Source organism: Entelurus aequoreus, linkage group LG18, assembly GCF_033978785.1.
Source record: "Entelurus aequoreus isolate RoL-2023_Sb linkage group LG18, RoL_Eaeq_v1.1, whole genome shotgun sequence".
Lineage (NCBI taxonomy): Eukaryota > Metazoa > Chordata > Actinopteri > Syngnathiformes > Syngnathidae > Entelurus > Entelurus aequoreus.
The window spans coordinates 28,820,923-28,833,621 of record NC_084748.1 but is presented as its reverse complement, the minus strand read 5'-3'; positions in this window follow the sequence as shown (position 1 = coordinate 28,833,621).

Here is a 12,699-nt window from a genome sequence, read left to right as displayed (position 1 = left end):
AGGACGTGAGTGCACAATGCTTTTTTTTGTTGTTGACCTGCGCTATTCATTTTTAAAACATTTGATCTCGTCTGTTCCTTAAATGATCTAAAAAGGCAAGGGTACACAAAAAGCAACACAATTCTTCCAGTCACTGGAGGCAGGTGAGGCGGGGACTCACCTGCCATCATGGAAAGAAAAAAAAATGTAAAAAGAAAAAAAAATTGTTAAATTGTTATATGTATCCAGTGATTATACTATAAAGTTATTTTCCATTTAACTTCACCAGTTTTAGATAATTTTTATTCAAAATCGCTGAATTTTCATATTTGCCGTTCAAATACTGAGAAGAGACGGTGCGGTGATCAGCAGCCAGTTGAGGCACGTCACTCAGTTGTGCCTCAAAATGGATTGCGGACTCGGCTAACTGCTGGCCTGCTGTGCAGTGAGACCGTATTGCTATATGAATTATATTATACAGTTCCATAGTTTAGTTCGTTGAGGTATATAATGTACAGTGTATTTTGTCAACAACTGTATGTGTGTAAAGTATTTCTTTTGCTGAGCAATCATAAAACTGCTGCGAAGACGCACTGGCTGAGGCTCGCAGTAATCCCGCCTCCTGGTGGTAGAGAATGCACCCCTGCCGTAGAATGCACCCCCTGACGGGAGTGTTATATCAACTAAAGTCCACACTTACACTTTCCACGTGCAAGATTGAATCTATTTAAAAAAATTATTTAATAAGAAGCCAAAAAGTGCAAAAACAATAATGTTCGTGTTGGAGGAGTTGTGAATGACCGCAGGGCCACAACATTAGGTACACCTGCAGACTGCAGCACGCATTTCATATTTCATTCATTCACAACTCCTCCAATACAAACATTATTGTTTTTCCACTTTTTGGCTTCTTATTGAATAACTTTTTTAAATAGATTCAATCTTGCACGTGGAAAGTTTAAGTGTGGGCTTTAGTTATAACACTCCCGTCAGGGGGTGCATTCTATGGCGGGAGTGCATTAATCCAGCACAACAGCGGCGCATTGACTTCATTTATAAGTAAAGGTAAGACCATAATAACGTTTTTTTTATTAAATGTGCTTTTTTGTGTGCTACAGTTTGTATGCCCATCCATCCATCCATTTTCTACCGCTTATTCCCTTCGGGGTCGCGGGGGGTTCTGGAGCCCATCTTAGCTACAATCGGGCGGAAGGCGGGGGACACCCCGGACAAGTCGCCACCTCATCACAGGGCCACAGTTTGTATGTGTAAAGTTAAAGTTAAGTTAAAGTACCAATGATTGTTTGAGTTTGAGTTTGAGTTTATTTCGAACATGCAAGCATACAACATGATACATCACAATTTCCAGTTTCTCTTTTCAACATGTTCGAAAAGGAGTAGGAAGAAGCAGAGCTTATTTAATCCTACCCCTTTTCTTTACATAACAGTTGCAAAACTTTTTGTTCACTTCCTGTTCACAATTTTTTCACAATAAACTCCATAAGTAATCACAATAAAAATAAATAAATAAATAATAGTAAGAATTTAATAATAATAATTGGTGAAGTAACTCATATTTCATATGATGAGATAAGTAAGATTACTTTAAGAATGAATGAATGGATGGATGAAATAAATTGAGAATGTTTGTCATGGTTCTTCTTCTTTGTACTTTGTAAACACTTTAAGTTTGAAGAGTTTCTTGAAGTGGATCATATTAGTACATTGTTTGATTGCTTTGCTTAATCCATTCCATAATTTAATTCCACATACTGATATACTGAAGGTCTTAAGTGTTGTACGTGCAAACAAATGTTTTAAATTACGTTTTTCTCTAAGATTATATTTCTCCCCTTTTTTTGAGAAGAATTGTTGTATATTCTTGGGTAGCAGATTATAGTTTGCTTTGTGCATAATTTTAGCTGTTTGCAAATTCACTATGTCGTGGAATTTCAGTATTTTTGATTCAATAAATAAAGGGTTTGTATGTTCTCTATATCCAACATTATGTATTATTCTAACTGATCTTTTTTGTAACACCGTTAATGAATGAAGTGTACTTTTGTAATTATTTCCCCATATTTCTACACAGTAGCTCAGATATGGTAACACTAGTGAGCAGTAGAGAATATGAAGGGATTTTTGGTCTAGAACATGTTTTGCTTTATTCATTATTGACGTGTTTCTTGCAACTTTATGTTGTATATTTTTTACGTGAGATTTCCAGTTCAATTTATCATCAATCATTATACCTAGAAATTTGGTTTCATTTACTCTTTCAATTTCTATTCAGTCTATTTGTATTTGTGTTTGATTTTCTCTTCTACTGTTACCAAATACCATTATTTTAGTTTTACTAAGATTCAACGATAGTCTGTTTTTGTCAAACCATCTTTTTAATTTGTTGATTTCTTCTGTTATTATTTGTATTATCTCCTGTGTGTTCTCTCCTGAACAAAACGCTGTTGTATCATCCGCAAATAATACTAACTTTAAATCTTTTGTAACTTTACAAATGTCATTTATATAGAGATTGAATAATTTAGGTCCTAGTATTGATCCCTGAGGTACACCACAGGATATATTTAGCGTTGTAGACGTGTGTTCGCCTAGCTTCACATATTGTTTCCTGTTCGTTAGATAACTTCTTATGCAGTTTAAGACTAACCCTCTGATGCCATATCGTTCTAGTTTTTTGATTAAAATATTGTGATTAATTGTGTCAAATGCTTTAGTTAGATCCATAAAAACCGCTGCCGCACATTTTTTACTATCTATTGCATTGGTAATTTCTTCTGTAATTTCAATTAAAGCCATTGAAGTTGAAACATTAGCTCTGTATCCATATTGGTTCTCTTCGAGTATTCTATTTTTATTTATGAAACTTTCTAATCTGTTATTGAACAGTTTTTCAATGATTTTAGAAAATTGTGGAAGTAGAGAAACAGGTCTATAATTTGTAATTTGATTTTTATCTCCAGTCTTATAAATTGGTGCAACTTTAGCTATTTTCATTTTGTTTGGGAATGTACCTGTTTGAAATGATAGGTTACTAATATACATTAATGGTCCTGAGATCTCTTCAATAACCTTTTTTATCGTTTCCATATCAATTCTGTTACAATCAGTTGAAGTCTTAGATTTACATTTTTTTGCAATTGTAACTATTTCCTCCTGTGTCACATTACTGAGGAACATGGAGTTGGGATTTTGCTCTATGGTATCATTATAGTCCTCAATTGGAACTGGGTCTGGAATCCTTTCTTCCAATTTTGGTCCAATATTTACAAAATAATTATTGAAGCTTTCAACTACTTCCTTTATGTTGTAATTTTTTTAATTTTCATCTAAGAAGTATTGAGGGTAGTCCCTCTTAGTTCCATTTTTAATAATGCTATTGAGGATGCCCCATGTTGCTCTCATATTATTTTTGTTCCTGTCCAATAATTCACTGTAATATTCTTTTCTACATGATCTTAGTATGTCTGTTAACTTGTTTTTATACTTTTTGTACTTAATTTCTGCCTCTATAGTTATTTGTGGTATAAATTTTCTATATAGTGTATTCTTCTTCTTACAAGCATTTTTTAATCCTTTTGTCATCCATGGTTGATTATTCTTTCTCTGCTTGTTACTGAGTTGTATCCATGGACAATGTTTGTCATAAAGTATTATGAACTTGTTTAAGAAATGTTCATATGCTTCATCAACCTCTTTTTCATTATACACATTGTCCCAATCTTGCTTTTGTAGCTCAATTTTGAAGGCAGTCATCTTCTTCTCTGTGCATAGTCTTCGAAATGTCCTTTTGTCTTCCATGTTCTTCTTGTAGTTTCCATCATATATTGTAAAAACTGGCAGATGATCACTAACGTCGCTTATAAGTAGACCACTTGTAGTGTTATTATCAAAATCATTGGTAAAAATATTATCAATAAGCGTGGCACAGTGTCCTGTGATTCTGCTTGGCTTTGTGATTTTAGGATATAAACCGATGCTGTACATTGTATCAATGAATAGACTTTTGCTTGTTGGGGTTCAATAAGTCAATATTAAAGTCACCACATAAGAACATTATTCTTTGACCATTGTCCATGTAAGTTGCCTTGATCCATTCTTCAAATGTTTCTATACTTGACTTAGGTGATCTATATATATTTTTCAATGCAGTCTAATGAAATGATGGAAAGCGCCACTCGACATTGCAACTGACGCTGTGGTCAAAGTTGGAATTGCCACAAAACACATTTTAAGGTTATACAACACTCTGCTGCTGTCTGGCGCCAAAAGTGGAAAGTGCCCCCCGTCATGTTTTATGTTAAAGTTAAAGTTCAAGTACCAATGATTGTCACACACACACTAGGTGTGGTGAAATTTGTCCTCTGCATTTGACCCATTCCTTGATCACCCCCTGGGAGGTGAGGGGAGCAGTGGGCAGCAGCGGCGCCACGCCCGGAAATAATTTTTGGTGATTTAACCCCCAATTCCAACCCTTGATGCTGAGTGCCAAGCAGGGAAGAATGCTGGTATGAGCTTTTAAACATAACCCGTTAACTGCTGCCAATCAAATGGTGAATAAGATACTCTTTAGGGTTCATAAGTTTGTAAATCTGACTGTGATGAAGTCAGTGCCTCACCAGCCATGAACCTCACCGCACGTCACTGCTTCAAACACTTTTGCTATTTTTTCTCAAATGTCTAAATAAACTTCAGTCTAGTGTTGTACCGATACCAATATTTTGGTACCGGTACCAAAATTATTTCAATACATTTCGGTACTTTTCTAAATAAAGGGGACCACAAAAAATTGCATTTTTGATCTTAGGGTACATTAAACATATGTTTATCATTGCAAGTTTGTCCTTAAATAAAATAGTGATCATACAAGACATGTCTTTTATTAGTAAGTAGGCAAACAAAGGCTCCGAATTTAGCTGCTGACGTATGCAATAACATATTGTGTCATTTATCATTCTATTATTTTGTCAAAATTATTAAAGGCCTACTGAAACCCACTACTACCGACCACGCAGTCTGATAGTTTATATATCAATGATGAAATCTTAACATTGCAACCAATGCCAATACGGCCGGGTTAACTTATAAAGTGCAATTTTAAATTTCCCGCTAAACTTCCGGTTGAAAAAGCCTTCGGAGGATGACGTATGCGCGTGACGTAGCCCAGGGAACAGAGGTATGCCTTCCCCATTGAATACAATACAAAAAAGCTCTGTTTTCATTTCATAATTCCACAGTATTCTGGACATCTGTGTTGGTGAATCTTTTGCAATTTGTTTAATGAACAATGGAGGCTGCAAAGAAGAACGTTATAGGTGGGATCGGTGTATTAGCGGCTGGCTGTAGCAACACAACAAGGACTACTTACTTGGATAGCAGACGCCTAGCCGATGCTAGCAGACCCACCGCATGGATGATCGGGTGAAGTCTTTCGTCGCGCCGTCGATCGCTGGAACGCAGGTGAGCACGGGTGTTGATGAGCAGAGCAGATGAGGGCTGGTTGGCGTAGGTGGAGCGCTAATGTTTTTATCATAGCTCTGTGAGGTCCGGTTGCTAAGTTAGCCTTAGCGTCGTTAGCAACAGCATTGTTAAGCTTTGCCAGGCTGAGATCTATTAACCGTGTAGTTACATGTACATGGTTTAATAGTATTGTTGATCTTCTGTCTATCCTTCCAGTCAGGGATTTATTTATTTTGTTTCTATCTGCATTTGAGACAGATGCTATCATGTTAGCTCATGCTAAAGAGCTTCGTCGATGTATTGTCGTGGAGATAAAAGGCACTGTGAATGTCCATTTCGCGTTCTCGACTCTCATTTTCAAGAGGATATAGTATCCGAGGTGGTTTAAAATACAAATCCGTGATCCACAATAGAAAAAGGAGAGTGTGTGGAATCCAATGAGCCAGCTTGTACCTAAGTTACGGTCAGAGCGAAAAAAAATATGTATTTCACTGCATTCTAGTCCGTCACTCCAACGTTCCTCATCCACGAATCTTTCATCCTCGCTCAAATTAATGGGGTAATCGTCGTTTTTTTGGTCCGAATAGCTCTAGCTGCGTTGAAAACAATAGGAAAATATGAGGGAGTGAACAACTGACAACGTCACGCTACTTCCGGTAGGGGCAAGGTTTTTTTTTTATCAGAGACCAAAAGTTGCGAACTTTATCGACGTTGTTCTATACTAAATCCTTTCAGCAAAAATATGGCAATATCGCAAAATGATCAAGTATGACACATATAATGGATCTGCTATCCCCGTTTAAATAAAAACATTTCATTTCAGTAGGCCTTTAAGGACAAGTGGTACAAAATGAATTATTAAACTACTTGAAACCAGAACCTTGAAAACATCAAAGCAGGAACTGGAGCAACACCTGGAAAAGGTTCACCACGACTCGAAAAGGCAGGAGCAGATAGTCATCCCACCTGATATCCCGCCAATTCAACCACCTGTATTCAACCTGGACACTAGCCCTCCGAAATGGAAAGAAGTAGAGAACACAGTCACAGAACAGCATTGGCTGCAGGACCTAACGGAGTCCCATAGAAGCTCTACAAGAATGCACCGGATGTACTACGCTTTCTGTGGAAACTCATGAGGGTATAATGTGGCAGAAGCAAGGAATACCCAAGGCTTGGCGAAGGGCTGGTGGTGTGCTAATACCTAAAGAATCTGTCTTCTCAATGTCGAGGGGAAAATATTTTTCAGCGTAGTGTCTCAGAGGCTGTCCACCTACCTGGTAAAGAACAAATACATTGATACATCTGTACAGAAAGCTGTAATTCCAGGATTCTCTGGCTGTCTAGAACATACAAGCATGATCTGGCATTAGATCCAAGCAGCCAAGAAGGACGAGAGAGATCTTCATGTAACCTTCCTCGACCTGGCCAATGCATTTGGCTCAGTTCCCCATAAACTTCTCTGGGAATCTTTGAGTTTCTTCCTTGTACCAGAGCCCATCACCACACTGTTCAAGAACTACTTCCAAGACCTGCAGCTGTGCTTCACAACAGCTAACTTCACTACAACATGGCAACACTTGGAAGTAGGCATCATGGCAGGCTGCACAGTCTCACCCTTGATTTTCACAATGGCCATGGAAGTCATTATGAGGGCCTCAAGGTGGATGGTGGGTGGAGAACGAACCAGAGCTGGGCTCTGTCTTCCACCTATCAGGGCATACATGGACGACATGACAACACTAACCACTACTGCAGCATGCACTAAGCATCTACTTGGAAAGCTGCAGGAGAACATCGAGAGGGCCCGAATGAAACTCAAGCCTAGCAAACTCAAAGCATCTCCATAATCAAGGGGGTGCTGAGAGACACAAGGTTCTACATCAGCAAAGACCCAATACCAACGGTGTCTGAGCAACCTGTCAAAAGCCTGGGCAGATGGTACAACGCAAGCCTCAAGGACAAACAACAAGTAGAACAACTAAGGCCTAGCGAGGGGACACTTTGTTCGCAAAGAGCCTGGATAACATCAACAAGACTCTATTGCCAGGGAAACAGAAGCTTTGGTGCCTACAATTTGGACTCCTCCCCCGGACAATGTGGCCACTCACTGTGTATTAAGTCCCAGTCCCAACTGTGGAGAAGATGGAGCAAACTATCACTTCATATGCAAAAAAGTGGCTTGGCATTCCACGATGTCTAAGTAATAGGGGTGTGGGAAAAAATCGATTCGAATTCGAATCGCGATTCTCACGTTGTGCGATTCAGAATCGATTCTCATTTTTAAAAAATCGATTTTTTTAATTTGTTAATATATATATATATATATATATATATATATATATATATATATATATATATATATATATATATATATATATATATATAAATATATATATAAATATAATTTTTTTTTTAAATTAATCAATCCAACCAAACAATACACAGCAATACCATAACAATGCAATCCAATTCCAAAACCAAACCCGACCCAGCAACACTCAGAACTGCAATAAGCAGAGCAATTGAGATTTTTTGATTGATTGAAACTTTTATTAGTAGATTGCACAGTGAAGTACATATTCCGTACAATTGACCACTAAATAGTAACACCCGAATAAGTTTTTCAACTTGTTTAAGTCGGGGTCCACTTAAATTGATTCATGATACAGATATATACTATTTTCATACTACATTCATCACACAAGATAATCATCAGAGTATATACAATTAATTATTTACATTATTTACAATCCGGGGTGTGGGATATGGAGGGGTGGGGGGTGGTGGGGGTTTAGGATTGGTTGGTATCAACACTTCAGTCATCAACAATTGCATCATCAGAGAAATGGACATTGTAACAGTGTAGGTCTGACTTGGTAGGATATGTACAGCAAGTAGTGGACACAGAGAGAGAGATCAGAAAGTATAAGAAAAAGTGTCTACATTTGATTATTTACATCTGATTATTTACAATCCGAAGAGGTATGATGTGGAAGAGAGGGTGTTAGTTTAGGGTTGAAGTTGCCTCGAGTTGTTCTTTTAGTGCGGTTTTGAAGGAGGATAGAGATGCCCTTTCTTTTACACCTGTTGGGAGTGCATTCCACATTGATGTGGCATTGAAAGAGAATGAGTTAAGACCTTTGTTAGATCGGAATCTAGGTTTAACGTGGTTAGTGGAGCTCCCTCTGGTGTTGTGGTTATGGCGGTCATTTACGTTAAGGAAGTAGTTTGACATGTACTTCGTATCAGGGAGGTGTAGCGGATTTTATAGACTAGGCTCAGTGCAAGTTGTTTTACTCTGTCCTCCACCCTGAGCCAGCCCACTTTGGAGAAGTGGGTTGGGGTGAGGTGTGATCTGGGGTGGAGGTCTAGAAGTAACCTGACTAGCTTGTTCTGGGATGTTTGGAGTTTAGATTTGAGGGTTTTGGAGGTGCTGGGGTACCAGGAGGTGCATGCGTAATCGAAAAAGGGTTGAATGAGAGTTCCCGCCAGAATCTTCATGGTTCTTTTGTTGACCAGAGAGGAGATTCTATAGAGAAATCTCGTTCGTTGGTTGACCTTTTTGATTACCTTGGTTGCCATTTTATTACAGGAAAGATTAGCCTCAAGAATGGAACCTAGGTAGGTGACCTCATCTTTCCTGGTGATAACAATCTCACCCACTTTTATAGTGAAGTCATTGACTCTCTTAAAGGCCTACTGAAATGATTTTTTTTAATTTAAACGAGGATAGCATATGTGTCATACTTGATCATTTCGCGATATTGCCATATTTTTGCTGAAAGGATTTAGTAGAGAACATCGACGATAAAGTTCGCAACTTTTGCTCGCTGATAAAAAAAAAGCCTTGCCTGTACCGGAAGTAGCGTGACGTCACAGGTTGAAAGGCTCCTCACATTTCCCCATTGTTTACACCAGCAGCGAGAGCGATTCGGACCGAGAAAGCGACGATTACCCCATTAATTTGAGCGAGGATGAAAGATTCGTGGATGAGGAACGTTAGAGTGAAGGACTAGAGTGCAGTGCAGGACGTATCTTTTTTCGCTCTGACCGTAACTTAGGTACAAGCTGGCTCATTGGATTCCACACTTTCTCCTTTTTCTATTGTGGATCACGGATTTGTATTTTAAACCACCTCGGATCCTATATCCTCTTGAAAATGAGAGTCGAGAACGCGAAATGGACATTCACAGTGACTTTTATCTCCACGACAATACATCGGCGAAGCACTTTAGCTACAGAGCTAACGTGATATCATCGGGCTTAACTGCAGATAGAAACAAAAGAAGTACACCCCTGACTGGAAGGATAGACAGAAGATTAACAATACTATTAAACCATGGACCTGTAACTACACGGTTAATTCTTTCCAGCCTGGCGAAGCTTAACAATGCTGTTGCTAACGACGCCATTGAAGCTAACTTAGCTACGGGACCTCACAGAGCTAAGCGAAAACATTAGCTATCCACCTACGCCAGCCAGCCCTCATCTGCTCATCAACACCCGTGCTCACCTGCGTTCCAGCAATCGACGGTGCAACGAAGGACTTCACCCGATCATCGATGTGGTCGGCGGCTAGTGTCGGATAGCGCGTCTGCTATCCAACTCAAAGTCCTCCTGGTTGTGTTGCTGCAGCCAGCCGCTAATACACCGATCCCACCTACAGCTTTCTTCTTTGCAGTCTCCATTGTTCATTAAACAAATTGCAAAAGATTCACCAACACAGATGTCCAGAATACTGTGGAATTTTGCGATGAAAACAGAGCTTTTTGTATTGGATACAATGGTGTCCGAATACTTCCGTTTCAACGATTGACGTCACGCGCATACGTCATCATGCATAGACGTTTTCAACCGGAAGTTTTGCGGGAAATTTAAAATTGCACTTTATAAGTTAACCCGGCCGTATTGGCATGTGTTACAATGTTAAGATTTCATCATTGATATATAACTATCAGACTGCGTGGTCGGTAGTAGTGGGTTTCAGTAGGCCTTTAACGTTAGCACTCGGCTTAGCAGCACAAACAGTTTTGTACTGCTTCTATAAATTAGTGCTTTTTAAGGTGACATCAAATTTTATCTTGTCGAAGCTCAGCTTAAACCCTCCCCGTTTAATTTCCGCAGAACACGTTTTTTCAAACTGCAAGTAAATGTCTTCTTTTGACATGCTAAAGAAGGCCCATACATCTGCGCCACGATTCTGTTCTCTGTACACAACAGGCCGCGCACGCAGTCCCGTGACATCACAAACATGCGACCATACCGTAAGGGATGGGAGGAGTTGGCGAGCCACAACAGAGACCAACGACAAACACGGAGATGATAAGCATTTATTATTATCGGCTAATTTAATTGAATTTTCACTATTAATGTGACGTGATAATTGCCATAATCTGTCAATAATTATAGCCTGCCAATAATAACAAAGTCAACACACTGCTTAAGAAGGCCTATTTGCTTCATCAGTCTCAAATGTGACTCTTGGCTCCGCCCCCTCATCATGCCCATAGAGAGCTACAGGTGAAAAAAAAAGAATGGCTGAAGTGACAGGAAAAATTGAAAAACTACAAATCCCCCAAAAGAAAAACAAGACAATGTACCTGCTCAAGAAACTTTAGAACAGGGGTGGCAAACGTACGGCCTGCGGGCCTGAACAGGTTTTATCCGGCCCGCGAAATGAGTTTGCTAAGTATAAAAATTAGTCAACATTTTTGAATGTTGTTCTAAATGTGTCCACTGTATGTCGCAATAGCAATTATTTGTATCTTTGTAGATTATACTACATATGTAAAAACAAATAAACCACATGATGTTAGTACACCAGTCGAGGAAAATGAGCATACTACATAAATAACATCCTGTAATTTGATTTAGAAAATATTTTTTTATCTTGATTGAAAATTAACACCAATGAGTTGACTGATGAACATTATCACATCATTTATTCAGAAAGTATAAATACCGACAAATAAAGGTAAAATACTATTAACCGCAACATGTAAGTGTAAAAAAAAAAACAACAACATTATAATTTGTACATTTTCAGAATGTGCTTGTTCTATTTTTAAACAAAGAAAACAATCTGAAATTTTCTTTATTTTTATTTTATCGTGCCGTGATTTTACCAGTCCGGCCCACTTGGGAGTAGATTTTTCTCCATGCGGCCCCCGACCTAAAATGAGTTTGACACCCCTGCTTTAGAATGTCTCTTATCTCACTAAAACTTTACTTGAAAAGCAACTATCTAACGTTAGACATGTCATTTACATATACAAACATTGGCAGAACCAGTTTCAGGTGTTACGCCCCATTTAACTGGAATGAGCAGCAATCCACCCTCAAACTTGAGTTCCTCATTCATTGAGTAGAGTTGAAATCAGATGATTATTGTTATGATAATTTTTTTCTGTACAGTAAGATTCTCTGCTAAACTGAACTGCTTATGTTACTTTCTGTGTCTTCTGATTGGAAACGGGCAGGAAGACCTCGATGTCAATGCGACACCCGGTAGGAATAAAGATTTGAAAAAAATAATTGTTTAATACTTTTGAGAAAGTAAGAATGATAAACAAATACTTTAATAAAAAAACTATGCTCAAATGTAACTGGGAAGTTGTTGTAACATTCACTGTGTGTGTGCGTGTGTGTGTGTGTTCTTGTATTTCTACCCTTCTTGAGACATCAACAAGGAAAAGTACCTTCCATATGAGGACCGGTGAACAAGTTAGGACATAAATCATGGTCCCACTACAGAAAACCATTGCATCTAATAGAGCAGTGGTTCTCAACCTTTTTTCAGTGATGTACCCTCTGTGAATTTTGTTTTAATTCAAGTACCCCCTAATCAGAGCAAAGCATTTTTGGTTGAAAAAAAAGAGATAAAGAAGTAAAATACAACACTATGTCATCAGTTTCTGATTTATTAAATTGTATAACATTTGTAGTGGTCTTTCTTGAACTATTTGGAAAAAAAGATAGGTTTTTATGTATATTTACAAAGGATTTTTGAATTGTTGCTATTTTTAGAATATTTAAAAAAAATCTCACGTACCCCTTGGCATACCTTCAAGTACCCCCAGGGGTACGTGTACCCCCATTTGAGAACCACTGTAATAGAGAATGTCTCATTTCCACCCCTGGTGGTGAAATCTATCAAAATTAGGGTGGTCCAAAAAAGGAGGGATTTTTCAAATTGACTGTGATAGTTTCCCCTCCTCTGGTCAATATAACAATGTGTGT